Genomic DNA, 6,975 nt, shown 5'->3' with positions numbered 1-6,975 from the left:
TTAATGTAATTTTAGATTCCCTCACTATTTTTGACCAAAACACATCAGCACAAATCAAGAACCATCTTCTGGATTTCCCTGATGGTACAGTGGATAAGAATCTGCCTGCTAATGCAGGGGACACAGATTCAATCCTTGATCCAGAAAGATCCCACGTGCCATGGAGCAGCTAAGCCTGTGCATCGCAACTACTGAGCCTGGGCTCTGGAGCCCAAGAGACACAGCTAGTGACGCCCAAGTGCTGCAACTATTGAAGCCCACAAGCCTAGAGCCTGTACTCCACAACAAGAGAAGCCACACAGTGAGAAGCCCCCACCTACTGCAACTAGTCCGAACAAAGCAACAAAGCCCAGGATAGCCAGAAATTAATTTTTTTTTTTTTAAGAACGATTTTCGGCCCAAGACGGGGCGGGGCCTCCTGAAAGGTCCTGCTCCTGTCTTCTTGAGAAGACTAAGGCTTAAAGGAGATTCTGGGTTTCTCTGGTAAGGTAGGACATCTGTCCCTATTAGGTATAATACTGCCCGCCGCACCCCGAGGATTCCCTCTGTGTAAAAGGCAGATGGTCTAGCCCAACGGCGGAGATTGCCACTGGCTTCCCGCAGAGAAGCCTGTGGCGGGAAGGGCAGATGGCGCACGCACGCGCAGAGGCTCAGCTTGGGGGTGCGAGCCGCTGAGCTGCGTCTGAGATCATTGCTAGGGAAGAACTCTGGGTGTCATAAGGAACACAACGTATGTGATGATGGCTCAGATCTTAAGACCTCATCTGAGAAGTGCTTCAGTGATTCCTAATCGAATGAAAATGGGTCCATATCTTGGTGTCATAAGAACTAGAATGATGTCAACTCATAAATCCAAAAGGAATATAAGAGAATATTATGGGCTGCTGAATCTGGATGAAGGCTGTTCTGCCGATGATGTCGGGAATCTTTTCGTAAGCTTACCAAACAATACCATCCAGACAGTGGCTCTAGTACTGCTGATTCTACAACGATTATAAGGATTGAATAAGCTTACAGGAAGGTACTTTCCCACGTGATAGAACAGACAAATCCCAGACAGAGTAAAGTTGAAGACACAGAAGAAGAAGAAGAACAATTCAAATATAAAACACCCCAACACCGGCCTTACTTAGGTTTTGAGGGTATTTGTTTGGGGACTCCGAGTCAACGAGAGAAGCAGTACAGGCAGTTTAGAGCAGACCCTGCAACTGAACAAGTGATGAATACCAAAAGCAGAAACTACAAAGCCAGTATTTCACTGATAGTGTCACTGTTAAAGATGTAAGACTCAGTAAGGAACAAAGATAACTCAGGCAATAGAACGTTTGGTGGAGGATCTCATTCAGGAATCAATGGCAAAAGGAGACTTTGACAATCTCAGCGGGAAAGGAGAACCTCTGAAAAAATTTTCTGGCTGTTCATATATTGATCCTATGACTCACAACCTGAACAGAATATTGATAGATAATGGATACCAACCAGAATGGATCCTAATGCAAAAGGAAATAAAGGATACCACTGATCAACTCAGAGAGGCAGTTTTAGTGTCGAGGAAAAAAACTTGGGAATCCAATGACATCAGCGGAACAGAAACAGTGGGACCAAGTTTGTGAGCAGTTTCAAGAAAACATCAAAAAGCTAAATAAGCGAATTAATGATTTTAATTTAATTGTTCCCCTCCTGACTAGGCAGAAGGTCCATTTTGATGCACAGAAAGAAATTGCCAGAACCCAGGAAATAAACACAACCCTTATAAAAAACAAAAGAAATCACAGATAAAAACCCAAAAAACACTGATCCGGGAGAAGGAGAGAAAACACCTGGAGTTAAGACAGTTTTCTTTAACTGGATGAATGTGTGGAAATGTATTAAAATATAACCATCCCAATGTTCACAGTACTGCCCCAAATAATTTTGAGTAATATTAACACCACACATAGAGGCTGAGGTTTCTTTCCTTAACACAAGAGTTTGAGAACTGTGCATCTCTGTGCTTTTCACAAAACAACCCACATCTCCAGTGATGTGTGAGTGAGTAAGAGAACTGTAAGAAACTGAGTCTGAGAAATATTCAACCAGCTTTGTTCTGAGGACACAGCAAGACAAGAGGAAACAATTTAATATTGACACTTGAGTTTATTAAAGCACAAAACTAGGCTAAGACTTTTGGGACCTTCTCTATATGGTTGGAGACGTTAGGACAGGAAATTAGTGTAATGGAGTTCCGGCAGTCTTCTTTTCTTTTTTTTTTAATAAGGGCCTTCTCTGTGGATACTGAATAAAGAAACCACCAAACATCTAGTTTGTACTTTGCCCTGTTTAACTTCATGAGCCAATGGCAGCAAAGATCCATCAGCCAAACTAACTAATTTAGCTATTCTAGAAATAGACTCCAATGTCCACTTTAAAGAGTTTATTTTCTGACCTCTCAGAGGTGGGTTCAATGGAAACAAAGTTTCACTTACGGCTTCATCTCTAATCAGAGTCAAAATGTTGGTTTTACATAAACCTATCTAAAGCCTCTTGAAGAATTTTCCACAGTTTATTGTGATCCACACAGTCAAAGGCTTTGGCATAGTCAATAAAGCAGAAATAGATATTTTTCTGGAACTCTCTTGCTTTTTCTATGATCCAGCAGATGTTGGCAATTTGATCTCTGGTTCCTCTGCCTTTTCTAAAACCAGCTTGAACATTAGGAAGTTCACGGTTCACATATTGCTGAAGCCTGGCTTGGAGAATTTTGAGCATTACTTTACTAGTGTGTGAGATGAGTGCAATTGTGTGGTAGTTTGAGCATTCTTTGGCATTGCCTTTCTTTGGGATTGGAATGAAAACTGACCTTTTCCAGTCCTGTGGCCACTGCTGACTTTTGCAAATCTGCTGGCATATTGAGTGCAGCACTTTCACAGCATCATCTTTCAGGATTTGGAATAGCTCAACTGGAATTCCATCACCTCCACTAGCTTTGTTCATAGTGATGCTTTCTAAGGCCCACTTGACTTCACATTCCAGGATGTCTGGCTCTAGGTCGGTGATCACACCATCGTGATTATCTGGGTCGTGAAGATCTTTTTTGTACAGTTCTGTGTATTCTTGCCATCTCTTCTTAATATCTTCTGCTTCTGTTAGGTCCATACCATTTCTGTCCTTTATAGAGCTCATCTTTGCATGAAATGTTCCTTTGGTATCTCTGACTTTCTTGAAGAGATCCCTAGTCTTTCCCATTCTGTTGTTTTCCTCTATTGCTTTGCATTGATCGCTGAAGAAGGCTTTCTTATCTCTTCTTGCTATTCTTTGGAACTCTGCATTCAGATGTTTATATCTTTCCTTTTCTCCTTTGCTTTTCGCTTCTCTTCTTTTCACAGCTATTTGTAAGGCCTCCCCAGACAGCCATTTTGCTTTTTTGCATTTCTTTTCTCTGGAATTCTTCAAGAGATGGGAATACCATACCACCTGATCTGCCTCTTGAGAAATTTGTATGCAGGTCAAGAAGCAACAGTTAGAACTGGACATGGAACAACAGACTGGTTCCAAATAGGAAAAGGAGTTCATCAAGGCTGTATATTGTCACCCTGTTTATTTAACTTATATGCAGAGTACATCATGAGAAACGCTGGACTGGAAGAAGCACAAGCTGGAATCAAGATTGCCGGGAGAAATATCAATAATCTCAGATATGCAGATGACACCACCCTTATGGCAGAAAGTGAAGTCAAACTAAAAAGCCTCTTGATGAAAGTGAAAGTGGAGAGTGAAAAAGTTGGCTTAAAGCTCAACATTCAGAAAACGAAGATCATGGCATCTGGTCCCATCACTTCATGGGAAATAGATGGGGAAACAGTGGAAACAGTGTCAGACTTTATTTTTCTGGGTTCCAAAATCACTACAGATGGTGACTGCAGCCATGAAATTAAAAGACGCTTACTTCTTGGAAGGAAAGTTATGACCAACCTAGACAGCATGTTAAAAAGCAGAGACTTTGCCAACAAAGGTCTATCTAGTGAAGGCTATGGTTTTTCCTGTGGTCATGTATGGATGTGAGAGTTGGACTGTGAAGAAGGCTGAGCGCCGAAGAATTGATGCTTTTGAACTGTGGTGTTGGAGAAGACTCTTGAGAGTCCCTTGGACTGCAAGGAGATCCAACCAGTCCATTCTGAAGGAGATCAGCCCTGGGATTTCTTTGGAGGGAATGATGTTAAAGCTGAAACTCTAGTACTTTGGCCACCTCATGTGAAGAGTTGACGCATTGGAAAAGACTCTGATGCTGGGAGGGATTGGGGTCAGGAGGAGAAGGGGACGACAGAGGATGAGATGGCTGGATGGCATCACTGACTCAATGGACGTGAGTCTGAGTGAACTCCAGGAGTTGGTGATGGACAGGGAGGCCTGGCGTGCTGCGATTCATGGGGTCACAAATAGTGGGACACAACTGAGCGACTGATCTGATCTGATCTGATCTGAAGCCTCTCTCTCTTATGTATCACACTTCTCAGAGGCTTTTTCAATGAGAGGAATATATCAGTTTATAGTCTTAGGGATCCAATTTCCTGTCTTAGAAACCCTTTAATAAGCAACTACAAGATGTCAGAATTTTATGCTAACTTGCACCTTTGGCAAATGAGAAGAGATTGACATCCATGAGACTGTGTCCCATCCACTCTCAGAATGATGTGACTTTTTAAGGTCTGTATAATTGCCTTATTCACAGAATTGGGCAACTAGAAGGATATGGAGAGTTGTCAAAAGGAGCTGGTCTGTTTCCTTATTTATTCAGAGTGCTGTACTATGGAAGTGCCTCAGAAGCATGTCACTCGCCCCTCTGATTTTGGAAGAACAAGTTATTTTGTAAAGTGTGTGATAGATAAGTAAAATTACATCTTCAGAAGGAAATTTCAGACCTTTCTGCTTAGATGATGGGGCATTAATGGGTATAATATGTGATTATTTTGTTGAATGAGTTATCACTAGCTTCTGCAGTGATCTATTACTCTATATACAATTGTGACCACTGTGAAATAAGAGCTTTATAATAAAAACTATTGCTCCAAAACATTAAAAAAATAATAATAAAATAAAAAATAAAAGAACCATTTTCTAAGAATCAAAAGCCCCAAACCTTCACATGTGCCTACAGTATGCGTTTATCTCCTCTCAGAAATCAACTGACTACAATGTCTTGAGTGAAGGAACTATGACTTTGTCATGAATTAAACACAACCCTGACCAGATAGTGTAGAGTTACATACTCCAAGGAATACAATCCAATTACTGTCCTTTTAACATAAAAATCCCTGTCATTTCTGTGAATTTTATTCTAAACTTCCCTGGAAATTGAATTCACTGCATCTAAAAAGAAAATCAGTTTGATGACCCAGCCGTTTGGAAAAGTTCAGCTATATCCAGTATCATGTTTTGGAACCAATATAAAAGAAGCTGAAAAGGCCATTAGTATGGGTTTCTATCAGCTGGCAAACTGAATCTCCAAAGTGCACAGTGTTTAACAGGAAGCTTAAAATCATTACACCAAAAATGTCACCCAAGGGAGCTTCAGTTCATGTAACTGGTTCTGAAACAATATTCTTTTTTGCTTAAATACCATTCTGTTTAATCATTCTTTTCTCCACTGATCAGTTTAACCATCATTTACCTTTTTGCTGTAAACCTTTGATATTAATGGCAAAAAGGGCTCCCGGTTCTGAGTTCCATTTAAGCCAAATCTTGAACAAATATTTCAGTGTAATATTTGTTCTTCTTCTTTGATATGATAGGCTATGTATGGTAACATAATTGTTTGCTGTTTTTGTTTGTTTGTTTGAGGTGGGAAGAGAAGGAGACTTCTAGAAGATGGTAAACAAAGCCTTAATAGTTTTTTATATTAAGCCATGACTATAGTATTCAAGACTTGTCATTTGCTCCAGAGTGTATATGTATTTTTCTCACAGTCTGGTCATGTCTTTACAAGTTACAGTGACTCGTTCTGTGCTTAAAAGGGATTTTATGTGTTTTTTAAAAATAAATATTTGCAAGATTTAAAAAAATTGATTAATTAATTTATTTTTGGCTGCACTGGGTCGTCACTGCTGTGTGCGGACTTTCTCCAGTTGCAGTGAGCTGGGGCTACTCTGTTTTCAGTGCACTAACATGACTTAGCGACAAAACCACCACCCGCCACCCAAAACAAAGACTATAGACAGGTGATTTTAAGGAACCAGACAATAATTCTAAACATCTCTGTCACTAACCACATTCTAAACAAACTCAGGGGAAAGAGGCCCATATTTCGGCATAGCCTGTGGAAAATACAGAATACAAGGATAAAGGGGAGGGGAAAACACATTTCTCAAGTGCCCAAAGAAAAGAATAATAGAAATCAAGCTGACTTTAGATCTGTTCTCTATACTGAACCTGTCACATTAGAATACTAGGGAGTTGTGTTTTTTTTAAATTCAGATACATTCATGCCTATTTGTGTTGGGAATCTGAAACATTAAAAACTTCTTCTGATTTATCAAACAAAAAAGTACTAAACATCTCTGAATGTAAGGTATGAGCATTCATTTGCAGAAAATTAAGACAAATATTTTATTTTGAACAACAAAGTTGTGTAAATAATGAAGAGTGTGTCAATTATTTCTTCTCCTCATATCCTCAGCCCAAGGAAAAAGAGGGGTGGAAGGTAGAAACGTATTTGGATGCTTGTGTTAATTATCATTATTCTTTTTTTTTTAATTTTAGGAGTTTTATTGATCATTCTTATTACAACTGAATTTCAATTTACCTAATTTATACCTCTAGAGGAAAGTAAATTTTATTTATTATTTAAAATTTTAGGAATTTTTTAGCTCTTTTCTTTTTTCTTAATTTATTTTTTGATTGAAGGATAATTGCTTTACAGAATTTTGTTGTTTTCTGTCAAACCTCAACATGAATCAGCCATAGGTATATATATGCTGCTGCTGCTGCTAAGTCGCTTCA

General features: G+C 39.4%; 1 pseudogene across 1 annotated transcript; it reads left to right on the top strand.

Moving 5' to 3' along the window:
• Positions 1 to 373: 373 nt before the first annotated feature.
• LOC147371746 (dnaJ homolog subfamily C member 28-like) lies at positions 374 to 1,888 on the top strand (annotated as a pseudogene). The gene has a single exon (XR_015164741.1). The product of XR_015164741.1 is annotated as a dnaJ homolog subfamily C member 28-like (transcript).
• The last annotated feature ends 5,087 nt before the right edge of the window (positions 1,889 to 6,975 follow it).

Source organism: Bos grunniens, chromosome 5 (genome assembly GCF_055505025.1).
Source record: "Bos grunniens cultivar Pamir isolate PY7600 chromosome 5, Bosgru_T2T1.0, whole genome shotgun sequence".
Taxonomy (NCBI): Eukaryota; Metazoa; Chordata; class Mammalia; order Artiodactyla; family Bovidae; genus Bos; species Bos grunniens.
The sequence above is the reverse complement of the archived record's forward strand: the minus strand, read 5'-3'. Positions and strand labels throughout refer to the sequence as shown.